The sequence below is a fragment of the Notamacropus eugenii genome, chromosome 6 (assembly GCF_028372415.1).
Source record: "Notamacropus eugenii isolate mMacEug1 chromosome 6, mMacEug1.pri_v2, whole genome shotgun sequence".
NCBI classification, from domain to species: domain Eukaryota; kingdom Metazoa; phylum Chordata; class Mammalia; order Diprotodontia; family Macropodidae; genus Notamacropus; species Notamacropus eugenii.
Genome location: NC_092877.1, coordinates 126,349,498 through 126,367,936, shown reverse-complemented (window position 1 = coordinate 126,367,936; position 18,439 = coordinate 126,349,498). Strand labels below are relative to the sequence as shown.

The window sequence follows — 18,439 nt, the reverse complement described above, 5'->3', positions numbered from 1 at the left end:
CCCAGTGTGGTGTCATTCACAGATTTAACAAACATGACATTTCTTACGTGGTATTATCTAAGACTTTGATTTAAATGGTCAACTGAATAAAGTCAAATAACCACTATTGACATTTTTTTTGGTTAAGTTTTGATTTTTATTCAACAGTATTGCATATTAATACATCTTTGGATTCTAATGGGAAATTCCATTGCTATATATTAGTTTATGTAATGATAGTATCTTCTTCTTCCAAATCCCCAAGAATATTAAGTATATTTTGTGTAAAAAAGATTAAGCATCTGTACTCTCAGCTACTCTAACTATGTAGAATGGACAACTGTCATTCCTTTCTAATAATACCAATCAAAAACCTGTGTCATAGATGCCATTCACTTGCCAAATAACAAATGAAATTATTGTAATAATTGCCATGCAGCCAAATGTTGTCTTCCCTGGAAATAAATATCCAGATGGTCTTGACATTTAAGTTTGAGAAATGTCAGTGCAGATATGAAGGAGATAGAATTATTCCAAGTCAGCAATTTACCTCATTGTGATTTCCTTTGCAGTTTAATATAGTGGATAAAAAGTTGGTCTGGAATAAGGAAGACTCATGTTCAAATCCTAACTCAGAAGATTGCCAGCTTTGTCACTCTGCTTATAGTACTTAATATCCAACAACCTCAGATTCTGTATTCATGAAATGGAAATAATTTTGGCACTTTCTTCTCTAGGATAATTATAAGAATCAAATGAGAAGACAAATCTAGTTAATTTTGCAAACTTTGAATCACTAAAAAATGTCAACCATCATTATTATTTCTTAAATTCACAATTATTTGTACTGATTGATATATGTAAGCTATGTACTGTAAATCTACATTTGCAGTTATACCAAATATCATAAGGGTAGATTAAGAAGTACTGTGAGGTGGTAGAACCAAGATGGTAGAGTAGAAGCAATGATTCTCCTGAGCTCTCCCCTAAAGCCCTCCAAACACCTTTTAAAAATGACTCTTCATAAATCCTGGAGTAGCAGAACCCACAGAAAAGATATATCAAAACAAATTTCCAGCCCAGGACAACTTGGTAAGTTTGACTGGAAAGGTCTGTTGCACCAAAGTGAGAGAGGAACAAAGATGAGAGCATGCTATGCCAGCTCAGATGCAGCCTCATCAGGCCGGGGGTGGCTGACTCACCAGCATTAGTGGCTGTTCCCAGAATTCTCAGCCAATAGATGCCAAAGACAACTTAGAAGGTCAGCCCAAAATATCCATCACTGCATAGCCGCAGCAGCAGCAAACCAGGAGCAAGCAATAGTAGTGAATGAATCAGCAGTAGCACTGGCACTTTCTCAGCCCACAGATGGTAAGGGTGTTGAACAACTAGTCAGAAAGAGATTACAGCATTATTTATGATCACATTGAGGCCGGACTCTCAGTCCATACTTAGGTCTGCATCCTGGGTGGCATTCTCAGGGTGACAGGAATATGAACATAACAGAGCTTGCAGCCATAACAGAGGAGAGGCCATCCTGACAGTTCCAGAGCAAAAAAGATTGCTTATGGTTTCTCAAAGATGAGAGCACAGGCTAGGAGAGTAATAAACACCTCTCCTTATGCAGTATGACCTTGGAATGACTTAAAACTTACAGGTTCCATAAGTATCTCTGAAAACACCTGCATAAAACTCTGGAAGCTTGTGACAGTGCACCATCCACCCTAGAAGCAGAGCTTTATTTTAACAAAAAAATTAAAAATCACCTAATAATCTGGGAAAGTGAGCAAACAACAGAATAACTCTGAGTATTGAAAATTATTATGGTGACAAAGAAGATCAAAACATACATTCAGAAGAAGAAAACAAACTCAAAATTCCTACATTCAAAGACCCTAAGAAAAAATGTGAATTGGTCTCGGGAGATGGGAGAACTCAAAAAGGATTTTGAAAATCAAATAAGAGAGGTCGAGGAAAAAATGGGATGAAAAAAGAATGATGTAAGAAAATAATGAAAAATGAGTCAACAACTTGGTAAAGAAGACACAAAAAATTCCGGAAGAAAATATTACCTAAAAAACAAAACAAAACAAAACAAAAAAAAAAAACAGTGTAGGGCAAATGGCAAAAGAGGTCCAAAAAGGCAACGAGGACAAGAATGCTTTAAAAAGTCAAATTGGTCAAATGGAAAAAGAAGTCCAAAACCTCACTGAAGAAAATAATTCCTGGAAATTTATTATGGAGCACATGAAAGCTAATGACTTTATCAGAAATCAAGAAATGATAGAATAAAACCAAAAAAATGAAAAAAAGAAGACAGTGTGAAATATCTTTTTTTAAACCAGTAAGTCAGCTTTTATTACCAAGATCAGTCAACAGTTTCAACAGCAGCAAAAATACCACTAATGATGATTTACACACACACACACACACACACACACACACACACACACACACACACACACACACAGACAACCCAACAAAAAAAAACACAAAAACTTTAAAGTCAGCTTGCATGAGTGATAAAAAATAAAGTACAGCACAATTTTTCATTTAAAAACGTGTAAAACTGGTCTTATAGTCCATGAAATTTGTCTTGTTTCATAGAATCAGCACTTCTTTGAAAAAGTCTCAATTGTGAGACAAGCTTATAATAAAGGAATTTTTCCCTCGAAAGAAAAAAAATTCTACCACCCTCTTCTCTCTTGGATCCTGAAATTCCTATCTCCTAACCCCCAAAATGTCAGACTCACATTCCATCGTGATTAAGCTTCCAGTCAAGACTTGGCTCCCAAAATGCTATGGCACCAGGGTATTCCTTACTTTAAAGAGTTGGCATTCTAGGGCTGCCCAAGAACTTAGCCCCTGTGGATTCCTTCATCTCAATGGAAAAAGGGACTAGAAAAATAATAATAACTTTTCCCAGATCAACTTGTGGTAGATATTTGAAATGCTTATCAATAAACATCTCAAATTTGGAATATTAAAAGAACAAAAATGAAAAAATTTCCCACAGAACCTCTTCTCCTCTCCCCTCAGAATTCTGTAAATGCTCCCAGTAAAGGTAACATCATCCTTCTTCCCTTTCAGTAGAAGTCTCCTTCTTCCTTTACCTTTAGATTCCCTCACCTCCAGGGAACTTAAAAAAACAAACAAACAAACAAACAAACAAGAAAAAAACAACTCTGGAATTATGTGTCTACTTTGCTCTCCTACTCCCTTCAGTGTCCATATGTAATTTTCCTTCTACTGACTCCTCAGGAGCTAAAAGGAAAGTTTTGGTGGCACAAAATAACGTTTACCTTTCTGAATCACAGTGAATTAAAAACATCTTAATAAAATGGCATGTCCCTAGGAGGAACTAAGCAGACTGGGCAGACTACTTGCACAGAGAGAGAATCAAATGCAAAGTAACCTTTTTGGCCACATAAGAGGAAAGGTGCATTAGTTTTTCGTTAAACACAAAGGTGCCTGACACCTGTTTCTTGAGGTTGAGACTTTTACAAATCCCCCACCCCAAACCCTGAAAAAGAGCTTTTCCTAGCCAAGATGGACAGAATCCTTCCCTGGCTCAAAGTGCTTTCCAAGTGATATGCTTCTTGTTAGACTTCTTTAGCAACCCATTAGTCTTTGAGAACCCTCTATAGACAGAGTGGAGAGGGGTGGGCAGGCTGCAGGACATGGGGGCACTTTCTGTAGATGGAGAGGCCTTTTTTCTGAGCATAGGCTCCCCAGAGCATGAAGACCAGGTCATTCAAATACTCATTTAGCCAAGACACCACAGCATCTGTGAACTGTTCCCAGCTTCTCTTCTTATGAGAGGAGAATACCCTGTCTGGCCCATCCACACAAAACTTCATGATCAAGATGGGTAAAATCCTCAATATCTATGGACAACTCTTTATAAATATTTTCCAAGCTAGGAGGGGGTGGAACAGGCCTCTGAACACTAAGAATAATATCTGAGCTTGACTGGGTCTGTGATATGAGTCTTGTCCCAATATGACCATTTTGACATCTCTAATTTCACACAGCTGTGTCCAGGTGAAGACTTGGTCTGCAAGTGGGCAGATGGTATGATCTTTTCCTTCTTCTGCATTTATTATTCCATTAGCTTGATGAAATAAGGTTTGCCAAGTTCTGTGCTAAGCTGCCACTTCTAGCTCTCCCTGAAGCCCTTGGGGACATTGAGGAGGGCGAATCAGAGCAGGGCTGGTGCCAAGTTCTTCTGGCTCCAGGCCAACGGCTCCTGATGTTCCAGACCCAGAAGGTAAAATACAAATTGAAAGAATTCACTGACTATATCCTAAAAGAAATCCCAAATGAAAATTTCTGGGAATATTATTACTACATTCCAGAAGTTCCTATGTCAAGGAGAAAATATTACAAGCAGGTAGAAACAATTCAAGTATGGAAACACAGTCAGGATAACACAATATTTAACAACTTCTACGTTAACGGATAGGAGGGTTTGGAATATGGTAGTCCAGAGGACAAAGAAGCTAGAATTTCAAAAAAAAGAATCACCTCCCCAGCAAAACCTAGAATAATCTGTCACAGAAAAAAATACATTCAATGAGATAGAAAACTTTCAAGCATTCTTGATAAAAAGGTTAGAGCTGAACAGAAAATCTGACTTTTAAATACGAGACTCAAGAGAAGCATGAAAAGGCAAATAGGAAAGGAAAATCATAAAGGACTTAATAAGTTTAAACTGTTTACATTCCTACGTGGCAGGATGCTTTTTATAACTCATAAGATCATTCTCATTACTAGTTAGAAGGAGCATATATAGACAGAAGGTACAGGTGTGAATTGAATATGAGGTGATGATATCTAAAAATAAAACTGATGGGTGAGGGGAATGTATTGGAGGTAAGAGAAAGGAAGAGGTAGAAGGAGATAAATTATTGTACATAAAGTAGGCAAGAAAAAACTTCTGCAGTAGAGAAGAACAGGGGGCAGATGAGCAAAGAGTGGGTGAATCTTACTTTCCTCAGAAATGACTCAAAGAGAGAATAATATACAAACTCAATTTGATATAGAAATATATCTTGCCTACCTTACAGGAAAGAAGGAGAAGTATACAAAAAAAAGGTGGGAATGTGATAGAAGGGAGGGCAGACTACGACAGGGAGTAGTCAGAAGCAAAACACTTTTGATAAGGGACAAGGTGAAAAGAATGAGATAATGAAATAAATGGGGGGACTAGAAAGGATGGAAATATGGTTATCAAGAGTAAGTGTCAAAAAAATTGCAGCAAGTTTCCCTGATAAGGGCCTCATTTCTCAAATGTATAGAGAACTGAGTCAAATTTATAAAAAAAAAAAAAATAAGGGACATTCCCCAAATGATAAATGATCAAAACTTATGATTAGCTTTCAGATGAAGTAATCAAAGGTATCTATAGCCATTTGAGAAAAAAAAAAAAAACTGACTGTTGATTGGAGAAATGTAAATTCAAGCAATTCTGAGGTACTATCTTAGACTTATTAGATTGGCTAACAGGACAGATTTTCTAAATGACAAATTTTGGAGGAGATGTGGGAAAAGTGAGACATTAAGGCACTGTTCGTGGAGTTGTGAATTGGTTCAATCATTCTGTAGTACAATTTGGAACTGTGCCGAAAGTGTTATAAAACCATGCCTACTCTTTCATCTAGCAGTGTAACCGCTAGGTATGTATTCCAAAGGAGTTAAATAAAAGGAAAATAAGACCTATATTTACAAAAATATTTGTAGCAGCTTTTTTCTGGGGGTAAAAAATTAGAAAATGATAGATTGCCCATAAAATGGGGAATGGCTGAACAAGTTGTGGTATGTGATTATGATGGAATACTGTTGAACTATAAGAAAGGATGAGCACGATACTCTGAAAAACCTGGAAAAACAGCAATATATTTAATGCGATAAACTGTGAACAACTTAACTATTCTCATCAATACAATGATCCAAGTCAACTCTGAAGGATTTTTTCACTCGTCTATTGAAATAATAATGTGAATCTTTTAATATGACAAATTAAGTCTTCATTATTCTCTTTGAAAAGATAACTAATAACTAGATTTATTTCAAGGAACCTCTGCCATCTAGTGACAATTACTCAGATTGTATACATGTGGTTCACCAAGAAAATAATAACTTTGGAAGATGTGCCTTGGCAATTCAACCCTATTTTTGGTGGAAAGAAGTGTAAATTGAGGAAATTAGGGAAATCCTGTGGGAGATGAGCAACTAGGAAGTAGCATTCATAAAGAAGAGGAGGCATTCATAGGACAATGAAGTAACAAGAACAAGAGTTAATTCTTAGTATTGCTTTGAATACTCCTGACAGTGTAGCTTATTACTTTTAAACACTCGAGAAAACATCATGAACTAGGAAGGACATTAAATGACTTAAGATGTGAGGAAGTTTTGAAATGTCCATGTATTTACTGCATATTCCACAGTCATTTCATTTAATTTTGTGATTGCTTAATAACAATACAGCATTGTGACCCATTAAAATATTTTGAGGCATAAAGGAAACGACTTTTCTTTATTTTGAACATTCATTTTTTTTATAAAATGTATATATATATATTTATATATATAAAATTTTATAAAATATTTTGAGTGCTAAATTTCCCTACTTCCCTTGCCTCCCTCCTCCCCAAGATGACATAAAAATCCAATACAGGTTGGGGTGAAATAAAAAAAAAACTTTCTGATAAGACTGTTTTCAAAAGAATTTCTGAAATTGGAAATGACCAATTCCAACAGCTTATTACCAGGCTTAAGAGTGACCTAAAGGTTGCAATTCAGTTTGATGAAAGAATTGATATTTCTAACATAACACAGTTGTTATTTTGTGCAAGATTTATCCATGAAGAAAGACTACTTGAGGACTTACTGTTTTGTTATCCTTTGAAAGGCACATAAAAGGAGAAGAGAAATATCTTAAAATTGATAAATTTTTCCACAAATGAAGGTATACAGTGGAACAATTCTATTGGAATCCATACAGATGGTGCTGTGAGAGGTGAGAATACTGGATTTGTCGCATAAGTTAAATCTGGTGGCAATCAACATATCACTCTCACTCACTGCATATCCATTGAGGGGCACTCATAGCCAAAACCGTATCACCAGAGTTAGATGGCATGCTTCCTGATTCTGTAAACAATCATTAACTTCATTAAAAGTCATTTTTTTCAAAGCCTTGGAAAGACATGAACTCTGATTACAAACGTATTTTACTATATGCAGAGGTAAGGTGGCTCCCAGGAGGGTGAAGTTCAAATAGATTACTGAAATGGAAATATGAAGTTATATTTTTTACCGAAGAGAAATCAATTTTGTTATTTTTTTCATAATTATTTAGGACTTTCAAAACTTTTCTTTTTTGGATATTTTCAAAAACTGCAGAAGTTGAAATATACCACTTAAAGGAAAAATGTTTAACATATTTGTATTAAAAATTAATGTTTAATGTTTTACTAAATATTTAGCATATGGAAGAATAGGGTGGAAAATTGTTCTTTAGAAAGGCTTACAGCTATAGATGATTTTATTTTTGAAAACAAGCTTCACAGCAATTTAGTTGTAAGCATTATAATTGATCATCTGAAGTGCCTGGAGAGGGTTTCAGAAATATTTCCTTATATTTTTCAAATTTTGATACTAAAAAAAACTAAATTGTGTTCATAAACCATATTAAATTGAAATAAAAAATCAGCCATCTGCCATTAAAAATTCAAGAAGAATTTGCTGAGTTATCAAGTGGCACAGGTTTAAAACTTAAGTTTCTAAAAAATTGGTTAAATGAATTTTAGCTTGAGATTAGAATTTCCAACAATATCTGAAATGACCCCAAACATACTTCTGCTCTTTTCTCCCTTGGGTTTATGTGAAGTGGCATTCTCAGCATTAACAATTATAAAATCTAAATAACAATCAACTCTGAAAAAAAAGTTGAAGATTCTCTATGTCCTGTTGTATAAAATATTCTGCCAATATTGAATTCTTTATGTAAAAAATAAACAAGCATATCCATCTCAGTACACAAATTTGCTTTACCTTTTAGTAGAAGGTAAAATTGTATGTATACCAAACAATTATTTTAAAATAAGTTTCTTCAGGACTTAATATCAGTAAATGTTTGGTTTGTGTACCTATTTTATATACTAGGGGTCCATAACAATTTCTCAGATGAATAGGGGTCATGAGCGGAAAATGTTTAAGAAGCCTCGCTCCAAATATTCCATCATATAATCTGCAAAGAGTGATAGCTTTGTTCTTCATTACCTATTCTAATTCCTTCAATTTCTCTTTCTTCTCTTATTGTTAAAGTTAACATTTCTAGTACAATAAAGAATAACAGCAGTGACAATGGACACTCTTGTTTCATCCCTGATTTTATTGAAAATGTCTCCAGCTTATCCTCATATAATAGTTGCTGATGGTTTTGCTGATAGATTCTACTTATCATTGTGAGGAATACTCCATTTATTCTTATGCTCACTACTGATTTTTTTTTAAGTAGGAATAGGTACTGTATTTTGTCAAAATATTTTCCTGCAACTATTAAGATAATCATATAATATCTGCTAGTTTTTTTGTTGATATAGCAGTTATGATGATAGTTTTCCTACTGAGCCGGCACTGCATTCCTGATATAAATCCTACCTGATCATAGTGTATTATGTCCATGATAAGTTGCTATAATCACTTTGCAAATAATTTATTTTAAAATTTTGCATCTCTATTCATTAGGGAAATTGGTCTATAATTTTATTTCTCTGTTTTGGCTCTTCCTGGTTTAGCTATATTTGTATCATACAAAGAATTTAGTACGATTCTTTCACCTACGTACCTGAATAGTTTACATAATACTGAATTTAATTGTTCTCCAAATTTTTGATAAAATTCACTTATAAATCCCCTGGAGAATTCTTTTCCTTAGGGAATTCATTGATGACTTGTTCAATTTCATTTTCTGAATGGGGTTATTTAAGTATTTCATTTCCTCTTCTATTAATATGAGCATTTTATATTTTTTGGTAAATATTCATCCATTTCACTAATATTGTCAAATTTATTGGCCTACAGTTGGGCAAAATTGCTACTAATTGTTATTTGCATTTCTTCTTCATTGGTGGTGAATTCGCCCTATTCATTTTTGAGGCTGGCAATTTGGTTTTCATATTTTGTTAAAAAAATCAAATTAGCCAAATATTTATGTATTTCATTATATTTTTCATAAAACTTGCTCCTAGATTTATTTATTTGCTAACTAGTTTTCTTTACTTAATTTTTATTAATCTCTCATTTGATTTTCATGATTTCTAATTTGGTGTTAAATTGGGAACTTTTAATTTCTTCTTTTTCTAACTTTTTTAGTTGCTTTCCCAATTCATTGATCTCCTTTTTCTCTATTTTATTCATGTAAGCATTTAGATATAAAATTTACCATAAGAACTTCTTTGACTGAATCCTCTAAGTTGTGACGTTGTCTTATTATTGCAATTGTCTTTGATGAAGTTGTTGACTGTTTCTATGATTTTTTTTTGTTTGATCCATTCATTCTTTAGGATAGCTTACTTAGTTTTCCTTAATTTTTAGTCTCTCTTTCTATGGCACTCTATTACATGCAGTTTCATTGCCTCATGATATGAACAAAGATGCATTCAACATTTCTGCCTTTCTGCATTGGATTGTGAGGTTTCTATGCATTAGTACGTGATCATTTTTTATATAGGTATCATGTCCTGCTGAGACAAAGGAATAGGTCTTTCTACCTCCATTCAATTTTCTCCAGAAGTCTACCATTATCTATCTTTTCTAAAATTTTATTCACTTCCTTGACTTGCTTCTTGTTTATTTTGAGGTTAGATTTATCAAGCTCCACAAGGGTGAGGTTGAGGTGCCCCACTAGTATGGTTTTGCTCTTTCTTTCTTCCTGTAACTCCTTTAACATCTCCTCTAAGAATCTGGATGCTATACCATTTGGTGAATAGATGTTGAACAATAATATGATTTCATTGCTGAATGTACCTTTTGGCAGCATATAATTCCTTTACTTACTTCTCTTAATTAGGTCTATTTTTGCATTTGCTTTATCTGAGATGAGGATTTCTACTCATGCTTTTTTTTTTCTTTTTACTTCACACGAAGCACATCTTACTCTACCCTTTTACCTTTACTCTATGTGTATCTCTCTGCTTCAAACGTTTCTTTTAAACAACATATTGTATAATTATGTCTTAATTAATTTTTTGATCTGTTCTGCTATCTGCTTCTATTTTATTTGAGAGTTAATCCTATTCATTCTCAAATTATGATTATTGTTTCTTTTCCTCCATCCTGTTTCCCTCCCTGTTTATGCTTTTCTTTCTCCTTTATCCCTGACCCTCCTCAGTAGTGTTTTGCTTCTGATCACTATGTCACTCAATCTGTCCTCCCTTCTGTCAGTTCACTTTTCTTTCCCTGTCCTCCTACTGCTTTCTATAGGGTAGGATAAATTTTTATACCCAAATGACTATGTATGTTATTCCTTCTTTGAGCCAAATGCGATGAGAATAAGGTTAAAAAAATGATTGCATACCTCCCTCCTATCCTTCTGTTGCAATAGGTCTTTGTGATTATTAATTTACTTCACCCTTTTCTACTCTCGCCTCTTTTACCAGTACAATACTTTTTTACCCCTTATTTCATTTTTCTATCACACATCAAAGTCAACATATACTCACAACCTCTCTCAATGTATACCTCTTCTAAATATCATAATAAAGTTATACATCTTAAGAGTTACAAGTATCATCTTCCCATGTAGGGATGTAAAGAGTTTAACCTTATTGAATGATTTGAAAGACAAATTCCTGTTTATCTTGTTATGCTTCTTTTGAGTCTTCTATTTGAAGATAATTTTTAAATGTTTTTTTCTTCAGAATTTTCATTCAATATCCATTTCCTCCCCTAAAAATATGTGCTCATTTTTCTTGGGTAGTTGATTCTTGGTTGTTATCCAAGCTCCTTTGCCTACTGGAAAAAAATACTACAGGGCACCCAATCCTTTTATGTAACTTCTGTGAGGTCCTGCAAAATGCTGACCATAGTTCCATGATATTTCAATTGTGTTTTTTCTGGCTGCTTTAAATATTTTCTCCTTGATCTGATCATTCAGGAATTTGTCTACAATTTTCCTTTTCATTTCGGGATCTCTTTTGTGAGATGATTGGTGGATTCTTTCAAACATTTTTACTTTCTCATTTTAGGAACTCAGGACAGTTTTCCTTCATAATTTTTTAAAAAAATACTGTCCACGCCCTTTCCTTTTTTTTTTCATGGCTTTCCAGTAGTTCAATAATTCTTAAATTATCTCTCAATGATCTTTTTTTCCCGAGTCAGTTGTTTTTTCCAATAAGATATTTTGCACCTTTCTTCTATTCTTTTCATTCTTTTGATTGTGTTTGACTGACTCTTGATGTCTCATGGAGTCATTAGCTTCCACTAACCCAATTCTAATTTTTAAGAAATTCCTTTCTTGGGGGCGGAGCCAAGATGGCGTAGTAGAAAGACGCACATACACATAGCTCCGAACCCACAACCCATAGAACAACTACAAAGAAGTAACTCACGGCGAATTCTGCACCCAGAGGCCACAGAACATTGGAGCGAGGGAGATTTCTGTTCCGGAGAGACCTGCAAACCTCTCGTAAAAGGTCCCTCGTGCTGCGGACTGGGCGCCGGGACTGGGAGCTGAGTACAGCCCTGCCGTGGCCACGGCACCGAGAGGAACAGATCCGAGCGGGCTTCAGGGACGGGATCTCCAGCGGCCGCACAAGTACCTCCACCCACAGGTGACGGGGGTCTGTGAGAGAGTCCCTTTGGCGGGTCGAGGGGGGAGTGGGGTGCCCCCATGGCTCGGGCCCCCTCGGGAGACAGAAGCTGAGGGGCAGCGGCAGACCAGGGCTCTCCAAGCAGGCAGGAGCCTGGATCCATTGTTGAAGGTCTGTGCATAAACTCCCTGAGGGAACTGAGCCTGAGAGGCAGCCCTGCCCTCACCTGAGCATCTGAATTTAATCTCACACTGAATAGCAGCCCTGCCCCCGCCCAAAGCCCTGAGGCTGGAAGCAGCATTTGAATCTCAGACCCCAAACACTGGCTGGGAGGATCAGGAGGTGAGGTGGGTGTGAGGAAAATATTCAGAGGTCAAGTCACTGGCTAGGAAAATGCCCAGAAAAGGGAAAAGAAATAAGACTATAGAAGGTTACTTTCTTGGTGAACAGGCATTTCCTCCCTTCCTTTCTGATGAGGAAGAACAATGCTTACCATCAGGCAAAGACACAGAAATCAAGGCTTCTGTGTCCCAGCCCACTCAATGGGCACAGGCCATGGAAGAGCTCAAAAAGAATTTTGAAAATCAAGTTAGAGAGGTGGAGGAAAAGCTGGGAAGAGAAATGAGAGACATGAAGTCAAAGCATGAACAGCAAATCAGCTCCCTGCTAAAGGAGACCCAAAAAAATGTTGAAGAAAATAACACCTTGAAAACTAGCCTAACTCAATTGGCAAAAGAGGTTCAAAAAGCCAATGAGGAGAAGAATGCTTTCAAAAGCAGAATTAGCCAAATGGAAAAGGAGATTCAAAAGCTCACTGAAGAAAATAGTTCTTTCAAAATTAGAATGGAACAGATGGAGGCTAATGACTTTATGAGAAACCAAGAAATCACAAAACAAAACCAAAAGAATGAAAAAATGGAAGATAATGTGAAATATCTCATTGGAAAAACAACTGACCTGGAAAATAGAGCCAGGAGAGACAATTTAAAAATTATGGGACTACCTGAAAGCCATGATCAGAAAAAGAACCTAGACATCATCTTTCATGAAATTATCAATGAAAACTGCCCTGAGATTCTAGAACCAGAGGGCAAAATAAATATTCAAGGAATCCACAGAACACCGCCTGAAAGAGATCCAAAAAGAGAAACTCCTAGGAACATTGTGGCCAAATTCCAGAGTTCCCAGGTCAAGGAGAAAATATTGCAAGCAGCTAGAAAGAAACAATTCAAGTATTGTGGAAATACAATCAGGATAACACAAGATCTAGCAGCTTCTACATTAAGGGATCGAAGGGCATGGAATAGGATATTCCAGAAGTCAAAGGAACTAGGACTAAAACCAAGAATCAGCTACCCAGCAAAACTGAGTATAATACTTCAGGGGAAAAATTGGTCTTTCAATGAAATAGAGGATTTTCAAGCATTCTTGTTGAAAAGACCAGAGCTGAAAAGAAAATTTGACTTCCAAACACAAGAATGAAGAGAACCATGAAAAGGTGAACAGCAAAGAGAAGTCATAAGGGACTTACTAAAGTTGAACTGTTTACATTCCTACATGGAAAGACAATATTTGTAACTCTTGAAACATTTCAGTATCTGGGTACTGGGTGGGATTACACACACACACATGCACACATGCACACACACATAGAGACAGAGTGCACAGAGTGAATTGAAGAGGATGGGATCATATCTTAAAAAAAAATGAAATCAAGCAGTGAGAGAGAAACATATTGGGAGGAGAAAGGGAGAATTGAATGGGGCAAATTATCTCTCATAAAAGAGGCAAGCAAAAGACTCATTAGTCGAGGGATAAAGAGGGGAGGTGAGAGAAAAACATGAAGTCTACTCTCATCACATTCCACTAAAGGAAAGAATAAAATGCCTACTCATTTCGGTATGAAAACCTATCTTACAATACAGGAAAGTGGAGGATAAGGGGATAAGCAGAGTGGGGGGGGATGATAGAAGGGAGGGCATGGGGAGGAGAGTGCAATTTGAGGTCAACACTCATGGGGAGCGATAGGATCAAAAGAGAATAGAAGTAATGGGGGACAGGATAGGATGGAGGGAAATATAGTTAGTCCTATACAACACAACTATTATGGAAGTCATTTGCAAAACTACACAGATTTGGCCTATATTGAATTGCTTGCCTTCCAAAGGGAAGGGGTGGAGAGGGAGGGAGCTAAAGAAGTTGGAATTCAAAGTGTTAGGATCAACTGTAATGTTCTTACCACTAGGAAATAAGAAATACAGGTAAAGGGGTATAGAAAGCTATCTGGCCCTACAGGACAAAAGAAAAGACAGAGACAAGGGCAGAGAGGGATGATAGAAGAGAGAGCAGATTGGTCATAGGGGCAATTAGAATGCTTGGCGTTTGGGGGGGGGAGGGGAGAAAAGGGGAAAAATTTGTAACCCAAAATTTTGTGAAAATGAATGTTAAAAGCTAAATAAAAAAAAAATAAATTCCTTTCTTCATTTACCTTTTAAACTATTTTCAAAAGGATATTTTCCCATTTGGTCAACCATATTTTTTAAGGATTTTTTTTATTCAGTCAATTTTTGTCCATGCTTTCTCATTCTGTTAACTTATTCATGCATACCTCTCATTTATTTTCCCAATTTTTCTTCTACTTTTCTTATTTGACTTTTAAAATCCTTCTTGAACTCTTCCAAGTAGGTTTTTCGGGCTTCAGACCAATTCCTACTTTCCTTTGAAGTTTCACAAGTAGGTATATTGACAATTTTGTACTCTTCTCAGTTTGTGTTTTCATCTTCCCTGTCCCCATAGAAACTATCTATTGTTATTGTTCATTTTTGCTTTTTGCTCATGTTGTTTGCCTACTTCCTGGCTTTTAAAGTTTAGGTCTGCTTTTGGGACACAGAAAGTATTGTCCCAAATTCCTTCTGCGGGGGGCCAGGGACCTGGTCACTGGCTTTATTTTCTGGGGTGTCAGGTTCTAGCAGATGGAGGCTGTTGGGGTCTGGCATCTTGCCTGGTGCTGAAGTGGGGTCCTAGTGATGCTTTCTTGCATGTACAGAAGAAAGGTGTTCTTTCCTTTCCTTTCCTTTCCTTTCCTTTCCTTTCCTTTCCTTTCCTTTCCTTTCCTTTCCTTTCCTTTCCTTTCCTTTCCTTTCCTTTCCTTTCCTTCCCTTCCCTTCCCTTCCCTTCCCTTCCCTTCCCTTCCCTTCCCTTTCCTTTCCTTTCCTTTCCTTTCCTTTCCTTTCCTTTCCTTTCCTTTCCTTTCCTTTCCTTTCCTTTCCTTTCCTTTCCTTTCCTTTCCTTTCCTTTCCTTTCCTTTCCTTTCCTTTCCTTTCCTTTCCTTTCCTTTCCTTTCCTTTCCTTTCCCTTTTGCATTTCCCCAGTGCTACACTGAAACATATGAGGGTCTGGCTGCTGGAAGATGCCTGCTCCCACTGTGATGTGCTGGAACATGGGGAGGTTTAGGCCTTAGGGGACACCTACTCGCCTAAGATGTGGATGTCCATTGTTGGATGATGAATGTCCACCTGGGGCTGTGTTGAACCACATGGAGATCCACTCTTGAAACACACCTGCTCACTGGGGCTGTGCTGATAAACATGGTGCTATTCTGAGCTGTAGTCGTCATGGTTCCCATAGTTATGCTAAGGCACATGGTGATTTGGTGCTTCCTCGTTTACCGTCCTGGGGCTCTCCCTGGTTTGCTGAGGTGGGACTTGTTGCTGGCTCACTGGGATGCTTCCTGTTGTCAAATTTATCCTCTTTTACCTGAGTGTGATAGATCTTGCCAATCCTCCAAGTTTCCCAGGCAGGCTACAGGACTGCTCCCTCTACTCTTTCTGCTAAATCTGCTGTTTCGAGATTATTCCTGTGTTTCTATTTTCTGTTTTGTTTTTTACTCAGAAATCAATTTGGAAGTGTGATAATGATTTACTTGACTCCCAGAAGTGCAACCACCGTTTTATTGAAAAAGTCATATTTCTACATTTTGGAGGATTTCACTTTGATTTTGTTTGATAAACTTGGGGATTTCATTTAACCTTCTTGATACACTGTTTTTAAAGATAAACAATGAGGGTGATAATACTTGTTAAGTATCTCATGTGGATATTTTGGGAATTAACTAGTACTGTAAAACAATTTGAACTTCTTAGAATAAAGGGTTAATATAATTACTTTTTCATTATCATTTCTGGGAAAAAAGTACTAAGATGAATCAGCAAATTCTGAAGATAATTAAAAATAGAATCTTCTTGATTATAGTGCCAAATTAAATACACTTTGTATTTTGTATGCTGTGAAACTTTATTTAAATGACATCTTGAGTGTCATAAATAGTGCAAACAACGGAAGATTAAAATTTCCAATCATTTTAATCTTTAAAAATATTAAAAAATTGAAACAATGTGAATATTTGCCTGCCTTCTTAATTAGACATACTAAAAAATGTACCTTTAATTTTGTTGTGTATGATGAATGTCAATTATTCTTTTGAGATATATGATAGGGAAGCTGTAATATTCTAATGATATACTGTAGTACCAATGCAATATCCACAGTACCTTAGCCATGAATTCTGAATAGTGAAATACAACAGACTTTCCACATGGAAGACTTTGCCATTGGTAGTGTCAATGCAATATTCACAGTACCTACCACAGTCATGAATATGCCAGCACAATTCTGAATCATGAAATACAACAGACTCTGCACATGGGAGACAATACCAAAACATCTATTAGACTTTCCAAGAACTAGCTCCCTTAAACAAAATCACAAAGTGTCTGACTCAAGTCAGCTGCCTGCTTTCTCTCTTCCCCTTAGTTCCAACTATTCTGACCAATTTCCTCTCAGCTCCACTCTAGCTCTCCCTCTTTCTGTTCCATTTTTCCTGCTCTGTCCTTCCTGCTCCACCCCTTACTGTTCCATATGACTCAGACTCATGTGCTCAGGCTTCCATGTGACTTAAGTGGGTCACATGAACCTATTAATAGATGGGAAAGAACTTCCCATCAAGAAGCAAAATTACATTAACAATAAGTAAAAATACATTGTCAATATATTCAGCCCCAAGATCTTCCTTTCTAGTTACATAGGTTAATGGGGTAACTGATATCAACAGAACTTTAACAGGGCTAACAGAAAAATAAGCATATAAAATAATATCTTAAGCAATTGGTATAAACAGAACTTAATAACAATATAACAGGGATCACACAAAATAAGCCCATAAAACAATATCCTAGGCTGGGGCTTGAGCACAAGTACTCCATCATCCCCTCCTCTCATAAATGGGATCCAAAATCTTTGGTAAGGGGTAAAAGTCTCTTCTTCCATAATTACTTCCTTCTAAGATTGGATGTAGTACGGTCCCTGCTTTAAGACATCCCATTTGAGGGGTATGTTCCTCAGCTGGTGTCTGGATCTTGGTAGACACCAGGTCAATGGGTGACACATCAGAGTTGTGGGCGGGAGCTGACATTCAACTTAAGCAACCAAGCATCTGATAGATGGAAGGTACTATGGTGGAGAGTACTAAGTCTGTACAAAACAAACCTGACAAGCAAGATGAGCAGACAAAAAGTCCAAAAGAAACAATGGAATGACAACCAGAAGCAGTGTAGGTATAGGGCCAACCATGCTTCTAGAGTCCAATTTTCAACAATAACTTCCTAAGTTTTAAATTTTCTCTCCATCCCTCCCCAATACAGCATGCAATCTTACATGGACTCTACACATACATTCTTATGAAACACATTTTCACATTAGTCATGTTGCATAGACAAATTAAAATGAATGGGCAAAAATCTGAGAGAAACCAAAAGAAAACATAAGAGAAAATAGTCTGCTTCATTCTGAATTCTGATTCCTTAATTCTTTCTCTGGATGTGGATGATGTTGTGATTCAAGAGTCCTTTGGAAATGTTTTAGGGCCTTGCATTATTGTGAAGAGCTAAATCTATCAGAAGCAGTAATTGCACACTGTGGCTCTTACTGTATATAATATTCTTCTGTTTCTGCTCATTTCACTCAGCATCAGTTAACATAAGTATTTCTACCATGTCAGTCCTTTTCCCTTTTCCGTGATCTCTTTGAGGTACAGCCCTAGAGACCATATTGATGAGTCAAACAGTATGCACATTTTTATAGTCCTTTGCGCATAGTTGCAAATTGCTTTCCAGAATAGTGGGATCAACTCACAGATTTACTAATAATGAATGTGTTCTAACTCTCTCACATCTCCAACATTTATTATCTACCTGTTTTGTCATGTTAGCCAATTTGATAGGTATGTTGTGGTACTTCAGAGTTGTTTTGATTCGCATATCTCAAATCAATAGTGACTCAGAGTATTTTTTATATGACTATATATAGCTTTAATTTCTTCCTCTGAAAACTGTCTCTTCATATCCTTTTGATATTTATCAATTGAGGACTGTTAAGCCTCTTTGATAGATACATTTTATATTGTTCAATGGCTGAAACACCATCTATTCTTCCAAAATCTACCCCTGCTCTCAATAGAATAGCAAACAATTCTTGTCATTCTGTTCTGACTTTGAATCTATTTGCTATTTACCCTTTTCTCTCAAGGTACTTTATTTTTTCATTAATTCTCACCATCCAACATGCCAACAATTCAGCCATCCTTT

The 18,439-nt window shown here is 36.4% G+C and overlaps 1 pseudogene; it reads right to left on the bottom strand.

Annotated features, from left to right (window-relative positions):
- Window positions 1-3,550: 3,550 nt before the first annotated feature.
- The window catches only part of LOC140512125 (uracil-DNA glycosylase pseudogene), a 171,577-nt pseudogene continuing 156,688 nt past the window's right edge, over window positions 3,551-18,439 (bottom strand).